Genomic DNA, 20724 nt, shown 5'->3' with positions numbered 1-20724 from the left:
GTTAAAACATTTAGCCACATTTTTCTTGTTTAATAATAGCTATCCTTATCCTTTCTGTTTATCTGGAGCCTCTGATAATTTGACAGCAAATATTTGGGTTAGTTTTATCTCTGTAAAAAGATTGTTTTGTAAAGTGTGTGATCTGTTCTTCAACGCAAAACAAAGCATCTTTGATGAACAATAGCACATATTAAACACCTTTCTGCCACATAACATCCCATCTCATGTTGCTCCATATTCACTTTTTCTCACGGCCAATGAAGGACATTGTCAAAAGGACTAGATCTACAAAAAAACATGTGAACTGGTTGGGCACAAACACATGAATGTGCAAACACCCTGAAGAGGCTATAGAGAGGCTCATAAAAAAAGTGAATATAATTCCTTTAATTATTGGAAAAATTGTCACAGGCCATTGTAAGCAACAACAATACAATATGATCACTGTTTATATATATATATATATATATATATATATATATATATATATATATATATATGTTCATATATATATATGAACAGGTATATATATATATATACCTGTAGTAACTTATCAACTATCTAACCACACAAAATAATTTGAGAAAGAGCTTTCATGTAACACAAGCTTTTGTAACTAGATTGAAATGTTGAGCAAAATCACATTTTCAACTCACTTTAACTGTTTAATGGAAGCAGAGTCAGCATAAAGAGTAATATAAGTCAATTCTTTCTCATTTTTATTATTTAATGAGTTTAAGAGCTCAAACAGAGAGGGTGAAGCTAAATGATGCACATCTAATTGTTATAAATGTCTGACTACACATGGAAAATAATTAAGCTTTAATTAAGTTCCAGGATATCCTTTTTAGACGTAGACAAACTTTATTGTAATTTTGTATACACAAAATTTTCCCACATACAGCTTTCAACAGTGAATGAGCAGCTTACAACAGTGAAGTGAACATTACCATTTATAAAGTTCAGCAGTGCTCAAGAATGTAGATAAAAGGAAAACCAGTTTAAAGGTGCAAAAGGCATAGATATGGGAAGGTTCAGTGCAGCGCAAAATAAATAAATAAATAAGTTGCAAAATGCAGTAGAACATTGAGTTGTGTTCTTTTTAAAGGGATTATGAAAAAAAATATGCCTCGTTGGTAGTGTAATAAAATATTTTCAAATATGATGCAGAGACTTGATTAGTTCAACATTCTGATTGCAGCAGGGAAGAAGCCGTTGCAGAACCTGCTGGACCTGCAGCAGGGAGAACAGTCCATGGTTCGGGTGTGAGGGGTTACTAATGATATTATGACCTTGGGACACACAGCGCTGGGATTAAATGTCTTTATTGGAGGAAAGAGGAGCCCTGGTGGTCCTCTCTGTTATCCTCACAACTCTTCTCATTTTCTTCCAATGCGAGGGGGTGCAGCCTCCACACAACACAGTGAGACGCCTGGTCAGAATGATCTCTATGGTTCTTTTGAAGAAGGTCATAAGGATGGGTTCAGGACAGGTGGTCTCTCCTCATTCTCAGCAGTAAGTACAATGCCTCTGTGCCCTTTTGACCAGTGAGGTGATGTTTACAGTCCAGGTGAGGTTATCTGTGATGTGCAATTCAAGGAATTTGGTGCTGTTTACCACCACTTGACCGATTCTTTCACCATCATCAAGTCTACAATGATCTCCTTCTTCTCCAGGTTCAGGATCAGGCTGTAGTCTCTACACCAACCTACCAGGTGCTCCACCTCCTTTCTGTAGTCCCAGTCATTGTGGTCTCTGATGAGGCCCACCAATTCAATTTAATTCAAATCAATTCAGTTTATTTATATAGCGTCAAATTCACAACACATGTCATCTCAAGGCACTTTAAAGTTCAACCAGATCAATCAGTCAAATTGATTCAAAGTGTTCTATCTAATGAAAACCAGTTGATTGCATTGACTCATTGACTCAAATACAATCCCTCACACTAAGCATGCTTGTAGCGACAGTGGATAGGAAAAACTCCCTTTTAACAGGAAGAAACCTCCAGCAGAACCAGACTCAGTGTGAGCGGCCATCTGCCGAGGCCGACCGGGGTTCAAGGAGACAGAAGCTGAGATACAAAAAGCAGCTGCAAAGGCGGCCCCATCCAGGAAACACACAGCCAGACAAGCTCCGAGCCAGCTCCCATGCCAGAGGACGAATAGAGCACATCCACCAGTGCTCTCGACATTCACATTGTGAATTTTGCAGACGACATCCACTAGTGTCGTCTGCAAAATTCACAATGTGATTGGTGGGGAACCTTGGGGCGCATCTTTTGAGTTCATCAAAACAGGCCCAGGAGTCACACTGAGTACAAATACATTTAGAAACTATATTAACTACATCTATTAAATGTACTCTGTTAGAGTGTCATTTTATGTCATTTTGTTTGGTGGTGTTTCGGAGGATTTTAAATGTAAAAAATGTGCCGCATCTCAAAAAAGGTTGAAAATCCATGCTTTCACCTATTTCCCTTTTATTTCAGTTTTCACTTCAGAACTGCAAAGATTATGAAACAAATCATGCATGACAAAAATATTGTTTCCATCTAAATGTAAAGTAATTAAGCTTTAACTAGGTTCCCCTAAAACGTGAACTCATGACTCATCTTACTCATCAAACTTGCTTTTCCTCATTCTGTCGGTGTTTTTGACAGGTTGAGGAGTGGTGTGACAACAAAGAGTCTATTAAACTTAATTGGGTCTAACAGTAAAGCCAGCAACCAGTAGGAGAAACTCAAGTATTTTAATAATTGACGAGAGAATTGATATAATGATTTCTTTTGAGAAGGATTAAAACTATATTTTAAAAATATATTTTCACTTAGATAAAATTTAGGAATTGTAAATATGATGTATAATATTGTAACAGATGCAGAAAAAATGTAACAGTTTTAGGTATATTGTAATATCACTTCAGATGCATGTCAGGGTCACTGATTTTGAGATTTAAATTCGAAACAGAGTTTAGCTCAGATTAAATTATTCACCTTTTTCAAATCACGCGAGAATGTGTACAAAATAACAAAAATGGCCCTGGCAAAGCTTGTGGGTCGTTTTCAGCGAATGTCTGTTATTTTAAAGTAATTTTTAATGATAATTTTTTTTTGCAATCATTGCACTTGCCCGGTGGGCAAATGCAGTGAAATTTGTACTCTCCCACCAATAAAAACTACTTGCCCCGGGCGATCGGGCAATGGTTAACATCGAGCTCTGCACTCTGTCCAAAATGTGAACATTCTGGTCTTCAAAAGAATGTCCTCTGTCCATAAGTTGTAGATGTAATGCAGAGTCTTTTCCTGAGGACATCTATGGTACATCTACGGACACCTGCGGTACATCTACACCTTATGGACTAAGGACATTCGATTTAGTCCCAGAATGTTCACAGTTTGGACAACAAAAATATTAATAGCACAGACACCCTAACTGATATTGATACTGCATATGAAACATTTTTGAAAGAATATTCACGTATGGTTTAGAGCAAATAGTTAAACCGGACTGACATTAAATGGATCATTCAAAGGAGAGATGCGATAGCTAAGAAGTTACTAACAGAAGATAGTTTGTAAAGACATGTCAATATTTATCATTATGCCTGGACATTGCTTGGAGTGTATTAATCAAAACTGTTTTCTCTATATAAATGACTTATACAAGACAAATATTGAAAATGAAAATGAACACTGACATCAGTTTCTTAGGCTAATAGGTTCTAATAATTTGAATAGTTAATTAATTATCTCATTTTAAAGGAGCAAAAATTATGTTTTAAGCAATACACAATTTGTTTCTTATAAATATTCAAAAATTGTTGTTGAACAGAGTTGAAGCCTATAATTTCAGAGGAGAGTCTTACTCTAAAAATCAGCAACCATTTTCAACACTAAAATTTCTTTTTGCCTCTCAGTTTGTCGGATCATGTATTGGAACAGATATGGTGTGAAACCATCTTTTGATGTTTTTTAGCTAAGTTCCACAGGATCTATGTCACATTAAAGCTTAAACTGGACTATTTGAAGGAGAGGAGTCAGAAAACTTTCATGATGATCGCAGATTTTTTTTTAGTTTAATCAGATTAACTGGGATCAAATTTGAACCAAAGAAGACAAATTTCAACCAAAGAAGAATAAATGTAAATTATCGGTCAAAAGGATGTTGAAAACAATTTGTGTTTGAGACTGATTTCATTTTAATTAGGTCAGGCTGTTCACTGTCAAAGTTTATGGAAAAAAAACATTTGCGGTAATGTGGTAATTACCTACAAGTTAAAGACGATCTATTAGAGGTTAACTCCCAGTACAATGTATAACGAAAGTATTTGATGGAGGTGTGAAGGGTAAAATTAAAAGTATGTCTTAACTAGAAGAACAAAGCCCTTCAAAGCCGAAAAATGTTCTAAATGTAAATGTGTCATATATGAGTCATATTTCTAGTTTCAACTGTACAACAGCTTGCAGTAGTTTTCTACATGTGACATAAAACTTATCAATGTTTGCAAAGTACAAATCACTTGTGGGAAAAGCATATGTTGAATTATCAATGCTCCGCCTTTATTGTGTATCTACAGTCATTAAAGACAATAATGTTCATAAAATTATGAATTTTCAGTTGCATCATCATTTGCTTTTGTTTCATAGAGAGCTATCTGTTTATTAAAGCCATTATATGCAAACATCTTACATATGACCAATTTAACTGAATTTGTATATTCTGATTAATAAGTGTGCATATCAAATGGAGATGTAATTTAGAAAAAGTGACAAAGTCTTCATTGTCAAATTGCCTTCTCTAGGTCTACAAAAAACAAGTGAGCTGGTTGGGCAAAACACCCTACAGTTAGTGCAGAGCTGGTCTATATATATATAAATAAATATATATATATATATATATATATATATATATATATATATCTTTACTCTGGTGAAGAGTACTGTGGTGAGCTGGATCCACTGGCAGAGGAGGAAACCAGTCAGACATGGCAGGCCTAAGCATGTTGTTAGGGTCCGTTGGGAACGTCTGGTGGATACCTCTGTTAGTGCAGTCTTCAACTCCCACCTCCGGACGAGTTTCTCCCAGATGGAGTCAGACTGGTCCATGTTCTGAGTGGTCCATGTTCCTCCATAGTCGATGTGGACGTTCGTAGCTGTAGCGGTAAGGCCTCTGGTGTCTGTCGCCGTTGCAATCCCCGAACCCTGTGGTGTTGCCCGGAAGTAAGGGATGCTGTCAAGCTGAAAGAGGAGGCAGAGGCTGGGGACTTAGAGGCAGACTTACACATCAGCCAGGCTGAAGTCACTGAGGTAGTTAGAAAGGTTATTGGTGGCAGGGCCCCAGAGGTGGATGAGATTCAGCCTGAGTACCTTACGTTTTTCTGGATGTTGTAGGACTGTCTTGGCTGACACATCTCTGCAGTTTCGCGTGGCAGTCGGGGACAGTACCCCTGGATTGGCAAACTGGTGTGGTGGTTTCTTTAAAAAGGGGGACCGGAGGTTGTGCTCCAATTACAGAGGGATCACACTACTCAGCTTCCCTGGTAAGATGTATTCCAGGTTGCTGGAGAGGAGGATCTGGCCGACAGTCCAACATCGGATTCAGGAGGAACAATGCGGTTTTCGTCCTGGTCACACTGGACCAGCTCTATACTCTTCATGCTCAAGGGTTTCTGGGAGTTCTCCAAGCCAACCTGGAGAAGGCTTTCAACCGTATCCCTCTTGGTGCCCTGTGGGGGTGCTTCAGGAGTATGGGGTCTGGGGCCCTCTGTTAAGGGCTGTCCGCTCTCTGTATGACCTCAGTAGGAGCTTGGTTTGCATTGCATAGAACAGTGATTTTTCAAACTTTTTGAGCCACATTTTTTACATTTGCAAAATCCTCGGACACACCACCAACCAAAATGACACTCTAAACACAGCACATATTATAGATACAATAGTTAATGATATCATTTCTAAACATTTATACTCAGTGTGAAACCTGGACTTGTTCTGACGAACACAAAAGTGTTGTGAATAACTGTTATATTCAATGCCCAGCCAGCTGGCACGCCATATAATGTCATGATACTTTAAGATGTTTATTGCCCTCCCCGGTGGGGGTGGCAAATATCTTCTTTAATCATATATTATTCGGACTGTCATATATTGTTTATGAACCAAGGCCCTACTGGCTGTGTGTTAGAACAACAAATGAAAGAGTGAAACAAGCTCAAATCATGGTCAAACACATACATGGAATACATTTACCATAACTACTGTGCAAAATTTAAGACTTTTTTAACAAAAATCATTCAGCTCCAAGTGAACATATTTCAGTTGAAAACACTTGACTAAAGCTAGAGAAACTCAGCTAAACAACTAATATGTACAAAGAGGAAGGGGAAACATTGTTGAAAATCATATCACATTTGAAGATGGATTTTGTGTTTGAAAACCAATCTTTATCTGGAAGAATTTGGGATATGATCAAATTTGCTTTTCACTAATTTAGAGCAATTGGAATTTTTTCAAACAAATTCACAATGCAAATCCATGGGGTGAATAAATATCATTTAGCAAATGTTTTATTAAACAATTCTCTTAATCTGGAACCAGTAACCTTTAGTTAAATGTTTCTTAACCATCTTTGTAAAGCTAGCAGCGAATAGACATTAGGATTCAATTAAATTAATTTTGGTCATACTTGGTAATCAAAATGTAATCAGCATATGAGAAAACACATGAACACTAACTTTATATTAGTGTTTAAATCCTAGGTTAACTAAATCTTCTCCAAGTCTCAACAACAGCTCAAAACACATTAAGCTTAAACTTAAGTTTAAACACCATCTCATACGAAACACCCTTCTGTTCAAAACAAGCAGATGGACTATGTTGTACACTAACGTACAAACAATGAGAAACAGGCAACTTTTTTGAGGAAAAAAATGCAAAGGTAAATGAGAGAGCTCTCTAAGCTAGTTATCTTGTTGCTAAACTCGTAGCTAAATCAAAAAAGGTGCAGCAGTGATCAAGAGTGTAGACAGTGAAGGATAAATGGAAACCAGTTTAAAGTTTGAACGTGGAAAAGGCATTGATATGGAAAGGTTCAGTGGAGCGCAAAATAAATAAATAAATATGGTGCAAAATGCAGTAGAACATTGAGTTGTGTTCTATTCAAAGGGATTATGAAAACATAAGCCACCTTGGTATTGCAATATAATATTTTTAAATGTGATGCAGAGACTTTAATAGTCCAATATTCTGATGACAGTGATGAGGCATCTACTATGAGGCAATGCAGAATCCACACTATACAGAGATACGGCAAGTCAGAATGAGCTCTACGGTTCTTCTGTAGGTCATGAGGATTGGTTCAGGGCAGGTGGGCTCTCCTCATCCTCAGAAGGAAGTACAACGCTTGTGTGCCCTTGACCAGTGAGGTGGTGTTTACAGTCCAGGTGAAGCTCTCTGTGATGTCCACCCACAGGAATTTAGTGCTGCTCACCACCTCTACAGCTGAGCTGCTGATGAGCAGTGGAGCGTAGTTAGGCCGGTTCCTTTTGAAGTCGACAATCATTTCCTCGTCTTGCAAAGTAATTAAGCTTTAACTAGGTTCCTCTTAAATTGAAACCCATGACTCATCTAGAAATGCATAGCTTATTTAATTAAAAAGTACAACTTGCTTCTCCTCACTCTGTCGGTGTTTTTGACATATTGATGAATAGTCTGACATCTAGGAGTTCATTACACTAAGGTCGGTCCAACAGTAAAGCAACCAACCGGTAAGATAACATGACTATTTTTAGCAACCAACCAGTAAGACAACATGACTATTTTTATAAGTAATAAGGGAATGAGGTTATAATTTATTTTGAGAAGAATTAAAAGATGTTTTTTTTAAATAGAATATTTTTACTTAGGTAAAAATAAGGAACTTTAAATAAAACGTATATAATATTATAATAGATGCAGAAACAATGCAATGGCAGGGAACAGTTTTAGGCATATGGTAATTTTACTTCAGAAGCATGTTAGGGTCACTGGTTCTGAAATTAAAATTATTAAACAGAATTTAGCTTAGATTTATACGTTTTCTACATCAAGTCCCTGTCACACCTTGACATATTAGCCAGCGTATGTCTGAAGTCATACAATCTTCTGAAACCTTTGCATATGCTGAACTCAATGTATTTTTTTTTCAATTTTGGGCGTATACATAGAGTATTCATAACAACTCTAGAACTTATGTCCAGCGACAGCCTAACTTATGCCTAATGCAAGGCAGTGTAATGCCCATGAAATTTCACAAGCCAGTGTCCTGAGGGGGGCAGCAATGCACCCGGAGGCACCCGGCTTGCATAAAAAGATTTAGTTGATCACGGTTTTAACCTAGCTGCTATTTACACCTGCCAAAAAAAAGAATAAATGATTAAATAAGAAAAAAGAAAAAGAAAGAAAGAGGATTTGCATTCTTCTTTCTTCACATTACATATTAGTTGATATAGTCAGCAATTATAAAAAAAAAAACTAGACTCTCAATTAATGACATTAGTTACAAACTACGAGTTTTTACACTCTATCAAAGCAACTTCCAGAGTAACCAACCACAGAAATAGTCAAGTATAGGCAATTAAGATCAGAGAGAACAATGCAAAAATTAAGAAACTAAGTACAAGAAAAGAGGAGATATATTGGAAGTGATATTAATACACCATATTAAACTTTTTGAAGATACCCATATTAACATATGTAATTAGAGCAAAAAGCTTTTGACACATTCATTCATTCCATATTAGTTAAAGGGGTAGAGACGGACAGGCTTAGAAGTTACTAAAGTAAAAGAAAACAGTTTGTGAAGAGATATCAACATTTATCATTATGCTTGGACATTGCTTGGAGTGTATTAAAGGGATCAGAATTGGGTCCAAAGCAGTTTACTCTATATAAATGACTTATGCAAGAATTAAGACAAATGGATTAGGTGGATTGTTAGGTTTATTCAATGATGATTATAAAGTTAATGTGTGTGCATATGAAACATTGAAGAAATAAGATGCTACATTCTGTCCTGTGATTCAAACAGGAGGGTCATTCTAGACTTGCCTTCAGCCAGAAGGCATTTACAGGGTCATTTCACTTTATGACCTGCTTCCGGCCAGTTGTCACTTTATGACCTGCTTCTAGCCAGTTGGTCATAAAGCAGGGTCATGCTGTTTTATGACCTGCATCCAGCTAGATAATCATTGCAGGGTCTTCTGCCCTAAGACCCACCCATTTGTTTGTGTTCTGTTAATAAAAGACTCTGCTGTTTTGTTGGAGGCCAGAAAGGTGCTGAACTGTGAGCAGCTAGCCTTTCTCATCCTGCAGGAAAAGCTCTGTTTGAAAAACCCTTTGTGCGTCAGATTCATTTTTGTCCTATATGAAATATGAACTCACAATATTTTGAATCTAACATGGATATAAGTTTCTTAGGATGATAGGTTCTAATAAAATAAACACAGATTAAAATTAATATTTACAAATGGTTAATTTTCAAAGAGCAAAAATCCTGTTTTAAGCCAAAGGTGTGAAAGTGGTTCCAGAAAGGGCCATGTGGCTACAGGTTTTCTTTCCAACCAAGCAATAGCACACCAGACTCCAATCATGTCATCAAGTGAGTCCAATCTGAACATGATGACTTGATGAGATGACTGGAGTCTGGTGTGCTACTGCTTGGTCAGAAAGAAGACCTGCAGCCATACAGCACCTTCTGGAACCACGTTCACACCGCTGTTTTAAGAAACACACAATTTATAATCAGAAATGGTTGTTGAATAGAGTTGAAGCCTAAAATTTGAGAGGAGAGTGTTACGGTACTCTTAACACATGTGAAACTATCTTTTAAGTTTTCTAACTGAGTTCCACAGGATGTTTGTCAAATTAAAGCTTAAAATGGACTTTTTGAAAGAGGGGAGTCAGAAAAATTGCACGATGATGACTGAACTTTATTTCAGTTTTATCAGATTTACTGGGAACAATGACAAGTGTGAATACAAGGGGAATAGATATAATTATCAGTCAAAAGGTGGTTGAACATAATTTGTGTCAGAGACTGACTTAATTTTAATTAAGTCAGGATGTGTCCTCTCAAAGTTTGGGGAAAGAATTTGTTCTAATGTGGTAATTACCCTTAAGTATAAGACACTTAATCTATTAGAGCTTAGCTTTCTGTAATGAGGCAGAAAATATTTGATGGAGCGTGTACGGTTTCCTTAAACCAGAAACTAGATGTTATATAGAAGAACAAAGCACTTTAAAGCTGAGGAATGTTCTGAAGGCTAAACAGCTTGAATAGCTACATAACTTTGCAGTAATTTCACAGATGAGCGAGCGGTGCTTTCATTTGACAGAGTCATATATCTAGTTTCAACAGTACAACAATTACAGTAGTTTTCTTAACATTTTATATATTGCTAAAAAGTATCAATGACTACAAAGTGTGAATCCGCTGTAAGAAAAACATATGCTAAATCACCGTTGCTCCACCTGTATAGTGTATCTGCATTTATTAAAAATAATGTTCATGAAAGGATGAATTTGCAATGGCAAATGTTTTTCTTATTTGACAGCTATCTGTTTTTTGAAGCCTTTCTATACAAACATCTTACATATGACCAATTTAATTGAATTGTATATTTCCAATAATAGATATCTACTAAAAAGGCACCTGTAATTTAGAAAAAGTGACAAAGTGTTGGGGACATATTTTAAAACAAATAGATAACATGCCATCAGACTAAAAACAATGACACAGACATTTAGAGAAGCTACAAAATGCTTAAGTAACATAAAATACCCTCCACTGGCCATTTTATTTAATACACAACCCTGTGTAGGATATGCAAAACTGCTATTTGTTTTTTTTTTTTCTTTTTTTCTCTCATGGAACATGGAATTTACAGCAATATTGTCATATAATATATATTGTCAAGTAGGGAAAAAAGAGCAAAGAAAATGTTCACTTGTGCACATAGGGCGCCTCAACCTACCACTGAAGGAACTCCACAGAGCAGACACAGTCATACGAATTGGATGGAAGAGCTATCCAGCACAGGGTAGGGATTTCCTTCCAGCTTCTGTACTTAATGTCTTCAGAAATTTATCCATGTGGTCATTACTGCACACTTAAGGTTAATAATCATAAAAAAAATGTGGACAAGTCTTCTTTAAAGTGACTTCAGATTATTGAAAATGCTGCAGTTCGACTCTAAGCTGGAACCCGGAGACATGAGTATATAACCCTTTTTGGTTTCTCTTCATTAGCTGCCTGTAAATTATCTGACTAATTTTTTAATTCTTCTTTTAACTATAAAGCTATAAATGGCCTAGCTGGAGCCTATCTTCAGGATGTTCTGCACAACCATTCCATTTCCAGAACATTACAGTTCAATAATTTATGGTTCTTACGTGAAACCAAAGTTAAAAAGCAGAGTAGACCTGGCATTTGCTGTCAGAACTACTAAAGTGTGTAAATACTTCCCCTTTAACATTAGATCTGCTCATAGTCTCAAACTCTATTTAAATCAAGCTTTAATATAACTCATCTTCCTTCTATAGCTGGGGTAGGCCACGTCGGTCTTCGAGTGCCACTGTCCTACAGCTTTTACATGCATCCCTGCTCTGAAATACCTGAAACTAAAGGCCAAATTACCTCCTTAGCATGTCGGTAAGTTGGCAAGAGGCCTGACCATTTTCCTTTAATATCTTTCAGAGGGGTTGAAGAAGGGGTGCATGCAAAAGATGCAAGACAGGGGGACTCGAGGACCAATGTTACCTACCCCTGTTCTATAACATTCACAAAAACCCTGAGCTGGGATTCCCGTTTGGGAAGTGTTCTGTGTTGTATTTCAATGTAGTTATTTTATAGGTGGTTTTGGGAAGTAGATGGTACAAAAACATAAGTCCAGAAATAACAATCTACAAAAACTAGAGAGGTTTGGGAGAAACATACAAGGAACCTGCAATGAGGAACTGCAGGAACTGGACAGTAAGAAAATATCTGAAGGAGGTATAAAAAGATTCCTCTAAAGCAAAACTATGTTCCAACTAAAAGAACAAAGCCCAGAACATTCAAAAATGTCCATGTCATTAAACCCTTTGAAAAACTATGCAACTTCGCAATGAGGTGTAAATTACCAGATGAAAGTGCGGTGCTTTAACACAATGGCATATTTGCAGTTAGTGGATCAAAGCATTCCTAAATATGTAAATTAGGTAATAATGTCTTTTAGCAACTTTTTAATCACTTTAAGCCAGCCAGTGAAAACTTTTCTAGCTAAAGAGCTGACAACAATGAGAGTAAGAAAATTAACTGAGGAGTTGATAAGATTTAATAGAATTATAGGAAAGTTTTTAAAGACAGCAAATTTAAATTAGCACAGCAGATAGTAACAATTAGTTATCCCCATCTAACACCATTAAGTTCCTGTCAGGTTGAGTGGAGGTTTAAAGAGGACCCAAATGCAGGGATAGAAGCTTAAGTGGTTTCTTTTTTGATTTAATAATCCAAGAGGTGGCAAATGAGGCAAAAATATCCAAAAATAACTAAATACAGCAAAACCAAAAAAAAAAACAGGAGCTGTCAGGGAAAACACACACGAAGAGCAAGGAATGACAAGAAACCAGCAAACAATCACTGAAGAGGAGGAGTATATATGCCAAACAGAACAAAGACTGGGGTAATCAACTGATTGGAAGCAGGCATGGGCAGAAGAATCTAAAAGGGAGCTAGGGGAAAGAAGACTGATACAAGAGGGAAATAGGGGATAAACAAGAAATATTTGAGAACTCAAATACAACCAGAAAACAACCCATAATGGAACTGAAACCATTGAAAACTCCCATAAAAAACATAAACAGAACCAAAAAGTGAAAAACCATGACAGTTCAATGATAGAAATGAAAGATGTTTATTAAAAAAAATGCTTGATATTTCAATTGTGTAATTATGGTATCCCCTTAAGAGTACTTAAAGGAGAAGTCCGGTAATTTCAGAATTCAAAGTTCTGAAAGTACTTTAAATATATTACTGTTCAATAACGGATAAGTGTTTCTAATTAGGAGTAATTTTCATTTGAATGTACTTTACTGGAGCCATCCATGCTAGAAAAAGAGCACTACTGCCACCTACCGGTTTATGACGTCTCGTTGCGGTATCGGCTGTTGAGCAAGTCCCAGTGCTGTATCTGGTGTTTGTCACAGCACGCTATTATCCAAGTCATCTTGAAAACATTCTTCCTCGAAATGTTGGCTACATATTAAGTGTTTTTTTTTTCTCTGGCCAGAAGATCAATGGCAAATCCTCTCTCAACCTGTGGTGGATCATGAATCCAATACTTTTACCCGATGTAGTGCAACATCCAACTGCCATGCACGTGGGCATTGTCACTTTAACTATAGCTCTCGCAAATTTCAAAGGCGAAGTCCTCTGGAAATCTTAAATAACGTTGTTGATTGCAGATGTGTCAAGTAGTTCCCATTGAATTTGCTTGTAAAGCGCTAAGCTTACCGCACCATGTCATCACTGCCAGAAGATGTCAGGAGAGATGTGTTACCATATTTTGGTAAAAATGTCCGGTCTCGGACTTAGTGATCGGGACGAAAAATATTGTTGATATTTTTTTACTGATTAACACTAAATTCATTAAATCACTGTGAATGTATTAGTTTTAGTTATAGTGATCCATCTATTCTGACCGGACTTCTCGTTTAAAAACAACAGTTTTAAAAAGTCACTAAAAAAACTACTTTAAAAATGTAGGATTTTTTTCTCTAAATAACTGTTACTAAACTAATACGTTATAGAAATATATGTCAGATGTGACAGGTATGGGGCAAAATTAAAGATTATTGAAAATTGAAAGAAGCAAATAGAGTAATGTATCATGTTAAAACAAATCTGTATGTTTTACATGAGAAAAAGAAAACTGAACCTATTGGCTTGGTAATTTTAATAGTGATTTTTCTTTTAGTCAAAGGTAAACCGCTTCTATAAAAAACGAAACAAAAAAAACTCTTTATCACTTTATCAAGTAGCCCTTTGTGTCCCTCTATGCCCCTGAAGCAGCTCTCTCTTTATTACCTGTCATGGTTTTAGAGAGGTTTACATGTAGAACAAACTCAGGAGACTGAAGCTGATTAAGAATCTTTATTACTTGAACTGACTGAGCTTATCCAGACCTGCAAACTCAGCAACAGGTCTTTGACTGGGTGAAGAGAAGCGAGACGTTAGGTTTTGAATGAATATTGAGGATCAGTAGGAGAACGGAGAGGTCGATGGATTACCGACAGAGAGAAATAAGTGAAGTCTGAGAGAGGACGACTCTGGAGGGTGGAAGCAGAGTTGAACCTGCTGCTTCAGGAGTGGCTAAATACAGGAAATAGAGGTTGGCACAGGGTGGATGCTTGCTGTGTGGGTCGAAAGCAGAGCAGAGTTCAATCGGAATAAACTTGCAAGAAAAGTCTAATCAGGAAGATGCCAGTGTGGTATCTCATGAGGTAAGAGAAACTTGAGACTTGCAGATGGAGGAGTTTTCTAGATATCTGATTCTGGAAGCATGGAAGAAACCACGCTGATTAACACGTTGGCGTGGAAGGGCTGGCAGCAGACTCCTTTAGAGCTTCTGCTTGAAGAGGTCTTTTTTGATCGACCAAGAAGGGATGTTTCTCAGATACTGGAGTATACACAAAGAAGTAAACAAGCACAAATGGCAGAGGAAGATCTCACCTTCTATCTTAGGCCTTTTTTCATTGGCTTCTGATTTGATTCTAAAAATTCAAACAGAGGAACTACTGAAACAGCCAAAGAAATAGCAGAGAAACAACAGTACTAAGAAATTTAAAGCTTATATCCATGTAAATTTTCTACTTACAATTAGTCTTTTAGTTTCAGTTCAAAAGGGCTTACTACTGCAATCCTTATCCTGAAATAATCATGAGCTCAACAATAGAAAAAATTCTGAATTTGCAAATTAATAAAAAATAGTCTATAGACTACTTCTTATAACAATGCCAAAAAAATGTTGTTATATCTTATGAGTGTGTGTCTTTTTCCTGCAAAGGCTAACCCAATGTCCTCATGAGTTTCCTTCCCCTCGCAAAACCAGGTCACGCACGATCATCATTTGATCACCTATGGTTCAACCAGAAAAGGGATATTTCTCAGATAGTGTACACAAAGAAGGAAACATCTTTAAGCATTAACATAATTTATGGAATATTATTCAAGTCATTAACAAAATCATTGATATAAGCACAAATTGCCGAGGAAGATCTTACCTTCTATCCTAGGCCTTTTTTCATCTTGACCATATGCTGAGGAACCACAAAAATGGCAGAGAGCCTTTTCATGCTTTTCACTTTATCCCAGTCAGCATCTGGCCCTTCTCATACAGCCTCCAGCATAACCATATAAAGTGATTCTAGGGCCTCTCTGAAAGTCCTCATATCTCAACATAAGAACTTCCATTTGGCTGACTTACACAGAAAGTTTAACTTAACTAAATTTAACAAATATGAGTTATTTAAAACAGAAAACAAAAGAAAAAGAAATCAATCTTCAACAGTCTGATGGGAAACGCTTATCAGTCCCCAGTTACCTGAGCACAGGCGCCATCTACTGGATAGGAAAGAAAGCAGCAGGCAAACTGGAGGAAAACATGCCAAACTCCAATATTACCCAGCCCTGGTGTAAACATTATATTGGATGGAGTTATTTCTGATAGAGTTATTTTTATGGAACTTGATATAAATATAAATTATGTAACATTTCAATCAAGGTGCACAATATCAGACTTATGAGCTGTTATTTAGCAGAGTAATGATTAGTAAGTGGAGGTAACCAAGAGAGATGGAGTGGTGTGAAAAATGAATCACTCATTTTCTGAGTGTTAATAAACACTTTAAATAACTATACAACTTTACAACAATTACCCAGATGAGATAGAGCAGTGCTGTAATGTGACAGTGTCATATTTGTGCCTTTAATTTGTACGAATACAAACCATAGAGATATATTCAACCATTTTTAAAGAAATATTAATTTAACAAATAACTGGCATAGGACTTATATTTCTCCTGTGCATTTTAGAACCGCTGATGTGGATAAGCTATGGTATTTGTTTTAGAATTTTATAGATTCCCAATGTTTTCACTTCAGGTTTGGCATTTGGGATACATGATGTACTTCATGGGTAGGCTATGTCATTTTGGTTGTGTTTAAACTATACTGTTTCCAGGATTTCAGCTGGTTTGAAGTTTTGCAAACACTCTTCTGACCTAATCTTTTCCTGTTGAATGTATCATCATTTTTCTTTCATGACTCAAGTTTCTGCAGCTGCCTGAACAGCTTTATTTAAAATGTGGCCTTTATGCAGTGGCTCTCAGAAGTGTACTGTTAAAATACCAGAGGTCTGTGTCTTGAAGCAGTTTTAATGAAAACTGATAGTTTGTTCACCATGAAATCAGAAAAACTCAGTTTCCCATTTCACAAAGGTAGTTTAGTCCAGGGATTCCCAAACCTTACCATGCCAAGGCCCCCCTACACCAGTACATTTTCAGCTGAGCCCCCCCTTCATATGAAACATGCCTAAAAACTAATGTGTAAGCTACAGCGACAGAATTAAAAAATGAGTGAACAAACCACCTAAATAAAAATACATTTATTTTGTAAAAATGAAGTCAAAATTATATTTTATTAAACTTTCATTCATTAATTTAATGAATAAAATATAACAATAATATAAGCCCACCACTTTAATTTTAATAACCTTTTTTAAACGATGAACCTCTTTATACCTTGCAAAAACAGAAAGATTTGTGAACAAAATAAAAGTTTGGCCAGGCATTATATATAATGCAGGCCTAACAACAAATGTAGGCTACATGAGAAATACATAGACATACCATGCTAATGGAAGCAGTGGGCCTGATGGCTTCTACAGTTTGTCCAGTCTGGGCTTGATGTCTGTCAGAGCAACACACATGTCGTTCTCCAAATTTAAAACGTGATCTGTGTTTTGTTTTCAGTACTTTTAAAGTGGAAAAGCCAGACTCACACAAGTAAGTGGTTGAAAATGGAAGGGGATATTTCAGAGCCCTTTCAGCTAGGGTAGGAAACTGTTGTCTTAGGGTTAGGTGAATGTTTTTTATAATGTAGTTATACCCAGACAGGAAAATTTTAATTATTTTTATTCAATAAAAATAATTTCATGTATAACTTTTTATTTTTTTATCCATCTTCCCCCACTTTGAAAACCAGGGGTTTAGTCAACCTCTGTGTCTGTTGCTGTACTAACATTTTCCCTTGAGCTAACCTGGAAAGGAGAAGGTTTTCCTTAAGAATCTTACTGTCCTCTGGTTCCACCCTCTACTGCCAATCACACCATTTCATATCCTTATTTAGTCGGGAGGATTTGTAAATAGGTTTGAATCCATTTGAAACATTCGGGGGGTTAAAAACTCTTCTGACCTCCTTTTGTTGAGGATCCAATCAATTAAGATGGAGAATTAGATATTAATAGGGAAAGGTTTTCAGACCAGGTATATATGTCCTTTCATATTCACAAAGTTATCTTTATATGCGCTACTATTTCATCTCACAATCAGTCACATATATCAAAGACTCATCAGATTTGTAGCATTACACAGACTTCTTTGAAAGGTATTTAACAAAACTTGATATTGGTAAGAGCAAATTGATGTGTGTAATAACCGCATCATAGAAAACAACTGCAAAGTCAAATAGCCACTTAGTATTTAGACTTTAGACTTTTAGACTTTAGACTTTTATTTGTCCCCAGGGGGAGATTCTTTTCCACATACACAGAGCTCGTTTACACAAAGACATAAAAAAGACACCACAGTAAACACCAGCACAAGTACAAGACACAATACGAGACATGATACACTCAACAGGGCCTGTTGTTTAAAAAGGTGATGGCTGAAGGGATCAGGCTCCTGCCAAAAAGGGCCCTTCTACACCTGAGTGCCCTTTACCTCCGTCCAGAGGGGAGGGGTATGAGGTAGTCCTGTAGTGGGTCCTTTGAGTTTCCGGATTATGGAAAGTCATTGTTGGCTTCTTTTATGAATGTCTGTGATGTGATGGTCAAATGTGAGTGAGCTGTCGATTGTTACACCAAGATATTTGAAGCTGTCCACTGTTTCCACTGATTGATTGTTTATATTAATTGGTTGCGGTGGTCCAGGTGGGTTGTACTGTATATGAGTTCCTTTGTTTTACTGACATTGAGGTGCAGATGGTTGTCTGTGCACCCTCGGGTGAAGTAAGTGATGTTGTCTACATAGTCCATAACTGAGTTCTTGTCATTGAGCAGAGCCAATATAGCAGTGTCATCTGAATATTTGAGGTATTTGATGTTCTGAGAGAAGCTTGTATTGTTATTGGTGTAGAGTGTGTAGAGGAATGGGCTCAGCAAACAGCCCTGTGGTGCACCGGTGTTGGTGGTGAGAGCAGAGGAAGTGGTCTGGCCCAGCCGAACTACCTGCTGTCTGTTGCTCAGGAAGTTGTGGATGAGGTGAATCAATCTTGTGGGAATGTTGAGTTGTTGGAGTTTCCGGATCATCAGGTGCCTCTGGATGGTATTAAAGGCCGAGCTGAAGTCCACAAAGAGTATACGTGCAAAGTGTCCAGGAGAGTCGAGATGTTGGAGGAGGAGGTGTAGCAGGCAGGCTACAGCGTCCTCCGTGCCTCTCTTGGCCTTGTATGCAAACTGGAGAGGGTCTAGTTGTGCACTGACAGCTGGCAAGATGGCTTTTAGCAGTAGCTTCTCCAGGCCTTTCATTATTATGGAGGTGAGGGCCAGTGGGCGGTAGTGGTTGAGTTCTGTGGGCCTCGGCTTCTTTGGTACCGGGATTATTGTAGATTTTTTCCAGATGGTTGGTACTGTGGTGGTGAAGAAGACCTCTTTGAAAAGGGAGTGAATGATAGCGGCAAGTTCCTGGGCACAGCTCTTCAGCGCCTTTGCAGAGATGAGATCTGGACCTGGGGCCTTACCCAGCTTGCACCTGCTGAGCTGAAGCCTCACGTCCTCTACCATGAATGGGACTTGCTCATCCTGCTCCCAAAATGGAAGCACTTGTAGGAGTCTCTCACACTCGTTTGAAGAATCCACTGTGTCAAAACAAGCATAAAAGTCATTCAGTTCCCCAACAAACTGTACTGGGTCCATTGTAGATACTGTACTGGGTTTGGGGCTGCATCCTGTCAGTGTGTGTACCTTTTGAAAAGCCTGTTTTGTATTCATGTTGGAGAATTCCCGTTTCAATTTGTCCTTGTATTTTAGTTTAGCCTTAAATACAGCATTTTTAACCTCACGATTTGCCAATTTCAGATCATGCAAATTATTATTTGCAAAGGCTTTATTTCTTTTTTAGACTTTGTTTGAATTCTGGAGTCACCCAGGGGTTTGTTTTGGAGAATTTCTTTATTGTTTTGACAGGAATGCAAGTGCCAATGCAAAAATGTATATAGTCCGTAATCACAGATGTTTTATTGTTTAATATGCTCTAGTAGTTGACCTTGTATTCAAAACTCAATAGAACCATCTAGTGGGCATATCTGGAACTACTGTTGAATACATTCTGCATATTTAATATGTAATGTCAGACAGAATTAAAATTAGAAGGTACCCCATGAGATGATGCACAGGTTCTACATGTTTGAGCAGCATTTTTATGCTTCATCATCACTTGCTGCCATGCTTGTCCCCTGTGGAATTGCACCTAAATAGAATACTTTGATACATTAACTGAACATGTATTTCTGATATCTGAAATACATTCCTTGCTTGTCAAAATGAATCTTTCAGAAACAGATTGAAATGCTTCATATCTAAAATAAATATTCTGGACGTCTACAAATCAATTTTAGAGCTCCATATTCTTATTGTTACTGTTATAACTTTTATTATTTTGACCAGGAAAAAATTTATCTTTGTAAAAAACATATTCAGGCAAGCTGATACATGTTAAAACAGCAAATGAAAAATGTATAAAAAATTTTAGGTAGATGAAACTTAATTTTTACTAGTAAGGTGACCAGATTTCTAAAATGAAATCTGGGGATATTACGTCCCATATAGATGAAATTAGGAAACTTGAACAGTAATTGTTTCATAGGTTTTTACATAATCATTATTATCAAAACAACTCAAATGTCGTGTATAGGGCAGGAATTTGCCTCTCCATTATTTCCTAAGAATAATAATATGAATAAATAGATATTGTTATTAATGGAAAACTGGAACTGTGTCTTGATTGTTTCATTCAAGTGATTTGCAATGTCATTGCCATAGAGGGCAGTTAAACTATTTAAGTTAATTTCATAGATTTAATTATGTTTAAAATAATATAGAATTAAGAAAATCAGACAACTGACATTAAAAATGCAAATTTTGAAGCTTCTGTAAATGTTTTAGGGTGGAACCAATGTGTTGTTTAGGTTGGATCGGTTACACTTCATATTCAATAGAGGGTAGCATGCTTTATTTTTCCCTGTCCCTGTGATACTTACAGGTTAAATATGGGCAAAAAATGAAATGGTTGTGGTTAGGCTTCAGATCACTTTATTTAATTGTTTCCTTAATCTTTTGTCAATTATTTTGGATCTTTCATAAACTGACTGTGGCATGAAGCCTTGTCCATTTCTTGCCCATAATAAAGATAAAAATTACTTATGTTTGGTT

This window comes from Cyprinodon tularosa, unplaced genomic scaffold (genome assembly GCF_016077235.1).
Source record: "Cyprinodon tularosa strain WSP-4 unplaced genomic scaffold, ASM1607723v1 ctg416, whole genome shotgun sequence".
Lineage (NCBI taxonomy): Eukaryota > Metazoa > Chordata > Actinopteri > Cyprinodontiformes > Cyprinodontidae > Cyprinodon > Cyprinodon tularosa.
The sequence above is the reverse complement of the archived record's forward strand: the minus strand, read 5'-3'. Positions refer to the sequence as shown.